A 4022-nucleotide genomic window follows, 5' to 3' on the forward strand; every position below is an offset into this window, starting at 1 on the left:
CCTCTAAATTAATTTCAGAACAAAGATACTTACAGGTTAGTACTTCCAAGGAATGAAGGAAATTATACACTCAACAGTGAAACAGAACAGAAAGAACGGAAGGGGCGCTTCATTAGTAACAGAGATAAGTGGGGATTTTTTGGCTTTTTTTTGTTTGTTTGTTTTAAACAGATCACAGGAATTTTAAATAGCAGATCAATCATGCTACTTAGAATGAGCAGACAGACCTGAACACTTATGAAGTGAATAATTTTATTAAGGTCTTGAAGGTGAGTGTCCGGAGGTGCTGGGTAAAACACACCACAGGTAAGAAACGGGAAACTTACCTCAGCATTTCTGAAAGGCACAATCTATGGAAGGGAAGCCTAGTATAATAAAACCCTTACTGGATGTGCATGGAAAGGAGGATGGGAGCCTGACTCCTTTTTAAAGGATGAGACCCTCATAAATTGGCCCTTCAGATTCTGGTGTTTCCCGCCTTAAGCACAAGTGCTCCATTGTGTTATGAAAATGTTTGTTAATCTGCTCTGTTTCTTCACTGGATTCAAGATTTGGGAGGTCTTCTCGAATCTTTTGGATAAGCTGATTCAAAACCTGAATAGTGACCACATCATTTTCCTTTTCATAAAAATATATACATCTGTTCAGGATTTCTATAAAAAGTTGCACTTTTTATAGAGAGGGGTCCATGCACTGATTTGCTATTTTCAGAGCTTTCTTTAGGCATTCCATTACCCTTTTGCCTCCATGCAGCTCCTCTCCATTTTTGTCTGTGTTTCTGCCAGACCAAAAGAAATGTGCACAGGTGCTCACAGCTCGGCCCTGATCAGGCTTCTTCAGAAGTTTGGATGCAGCAAGAGCACACTGAATCCTCAAGGGTTCATGGTTTTCTTCACTGAAGCACTTCATCCTCTCAAAAGTACCAATGATCAAGGTGATGGCAGCCAGTTGTGCTTTGAAATCACTGATTTCATCTTCATACAGAGAAAATGCCTGGGACATAAATTCATATGCTACTGTTTCATGATTTTCAAAACCAATTTCTCCAGCAGCTAGAGCCCTCTGAAGAAAAAGTCTTAAGGGTAATTCTGCCAGCTCTGCTTTGATCAAAGCACTAATAGTCTGGTGAGTAAATGAAAAAATCTTCTAGCATTTCTTTTCCCATTTGTCATCCACTTTAGAATTCTCTTTGTAGCGAAAAGCCAGCTGGTAAGCTGCAAATACCAAAGGTGGCAGTGTGGAGCAAATCTGTTGATTTCCACCAGCTCCAAAATATTTTCGTGCTGTATTTAAAATCAAGTACTGTTGATCAGGGTCCTCAGACCGTAGAAGATGAATGAATCCGCCCACAAGGCTCTGCTCATCAGCAAAGTCCTCTGGCTCAGGTTCTTCTACAGGTTGATCTGGCTAATCCTCAGTCAGTGTAGATACCAAATTCATTATGGAATCCTCCTGGTCTTGAGAGACAATTTCTGTATTATAATCTAGAACATTACTAAGCACGTAACAACTCATGCTCTTTCTGGACTCATAGTCAAAATACTCAAAGAGTGGGTGGAAATGTTTTAATTTCAAGACTGTTAAAATATTGTTGTAAGTGTCAACAGGAATCTTCAAAAGTCTGGTGAGCTCCTTTGAAACTGCACTACTGGTAGCAATATGTTCAAGGTTGAGCTTATTAAATATCTCCACTGTTGTTTCTAGAACTTTATCAACATAGTCCACACGGTCAGGATAACACTTCATAGTGAGATTAATGAGAGAGACTTGTAAAGATACAACATCTTCCGAAAGCATGTCTTGTCTAGACTGTATTACTGTAGCCACCTGCTGTGAAAATATGTCAAAAAGTTTAATATCTGTTGGGATTCCAGGTCCATCTTCACGGTGAGCAAATAAAGCTAATCTATCAATTAAAGCAATGATTATGTTTTTCATATTTACATTTTGGTGTAACTCAGCACAGGCCCGAAGAAAAGGATTCAAAGTTTGAAGGTGGAATTCATCAGGGAAAACCTGAATAATGCATTCCATGAGATATTCCTGAGCCAAAGCATCTCTGCAATTCACCACTTGCTCCAATATGCTGGTCAAAACAATCTGTTTGTAACGTTCCACATTTAGACCTTCCAACTGACTAAGGCGCACCAAATTTGTTCCCACTAAAATTCTCAGTTCTTGTCTTTCTTGTTCTCTTTTTTATCTATCTTGGCTATGTCCCTGATGCTGCATTCGAACCCAGAGCTTGTTCATTTCTGCAAAGTTGAGTAGGACAAAATCCATGGAATCACTGATATCACCAGTTGTTTCTTCATCTGTTGGCTCCCCTTCATCAGGTAAGATGTTTCTGGTACACTGAAGTAGATAATTTCGAAGAAATAGACCTCTCAAGGGATGTTGCACACCACGGCACATTTCTACCAAATCTTTCAAAATATCTTTCCTGGACTGAGGAAATGACTTGACGTATACAACTCCAACTGTGATCAACAGATAAAGCCTTGGGATAATGTTTCCGGCATACTGTACAAGTTCATAGAGATCTGCCACTTTTCTTCCTTTAGCAAATTCATCTGTCAGGTAAACTTCCAAGTAGTGCAGTTCATCAGAAATATCCATATAAAGTTCATAGTAGCTTTTTGGTGATAACATGGAAGTCCACAGTTCACCAAGCATATTAGAAGCATGTTTCAGAGCATCCATAAGCTTGTTTTTGTCCAGGCATCTCTTCATCTGGAATGACTGGACCTTCACAGCCTGTATGGCTTAATCAAAGAGTTTTTCCTGCTCATCCTGCGGTGACTGCTGTGTTGTAGGCATGGCGACTCCCCTAAGCCTGCAGCGAGAAGCACCCACCTGAATCTAATTTTTGAATAAATTAATTTTGGAAATTTTCATCAGTTGGATATATAAATACAATTGATTTTACATACCCAGCTTGTGTTCTGAATTTTGCTGAATTTATTTCTTCAATTTTTTTTCATAGATTCATAGCTGTTGTTCAGTTGCTCAGTTTTGTCAAATTATTTGTGATCATATGGACTGCAGCACACCAGGCTTCCCTATCTCTGACCATCTTCTGGACATTGCTCAAACTCGTGTCCATTGAGTCAGTGATGTCTTGCAACCATCTAGTCTGTTTCCCCCTTCTCCTCGTGCATTCAATACTTTCCAGCATCAGGGTCTTTTCCAGTGAGTCGGCTCTTCACATGAGGTGACCAAAGTATTGGAGCTTCAGCTTCAGCATCAGCCATTCCAATGAATATTCAGGGTTGATTTCTTTTAGAACTGACTGGTTTGATCTCCTTTCTGCCCAAGGGACTCTCAAGTGTGTTCTCCAATACCACAGTTCAAAAAGATCAATTATTTGGTGTTCAGCTTTCTTTATGGTCCAACTCTCACATCCGTACATGACTACTGGAAAAACCATAGCTTTGACTAGATGGACCTTTGTCAGCAAAGTAATGTCTTTGCTTTTTAATATGCTGTCTAGGTTTGTCATAGCTTTTCTCCAAAAAAGCAAGCATCTCTTAATTCCATGGCTCCAGTCACCATCTGCAGTGATTTTGGAGCCCAAGAAAGTTAAGTTTGTCACTGTTTCCATTGTTTCCCTATCTATTTACCATGAAGTGATGGGACCGGATGCCATGATCTTCATTTTTTTTTTAATATAAATTTATTTATTTTAATTGGAGGTTAATTACTTTACAATATTGTACTGGTTTTGCCATACATTAACATGAATCCACCACAGGTATACACGTGTCCCCCATCCTGAACCCCCATCCCTCCTCCCTCCCCGTACCATCCCTCTGGGTCATCTAAGTGCACCAGCCCCAAGCATCCAGTATCATGCATCAAGCTTGAACTGGCGATTCATTTCATATATGATATTATACATGTTTCAATGTCATTCTCCCAAATAATCCTACCCTCTCCCTCTCCCACAGAGTCCAAAAGACTGTTCTATACATCTGTGTCTCTTTTGCTGTCTCGCATACAGGGTTATCATTACCATCTTT

The 4022-nt window shown here is 39.7% G+C and overlaps 1 pseudogene; it reads right to left on the minus strand.

Annotated features, from left to right (window-relative positions):
* Positions 1-256: 256 nt before the first annotated feature.
* Positions 257-2859, minus strand: LOC782177 (vacuolar protein sorting-associated protein 35-like; annotated as a pseudogene).
* Positions 2860-4022: the final 1163 nt, after the last annotated feature.

Source organism: Bos taurus, chromosome X, assembly GCF_002263795.3.
Source record: "Bos taurus isolate L1 Dominette 01449 registration number 42190680 breed Hereford chromosome X, ARS-UCD2.0, whole genome shotgun sequence".
Lineage (NCBI taxonomy): Eukaryota > Metazoa > Chordata > Mammalia > Artiodactyla > Bovidae > Bos > Bos taurus.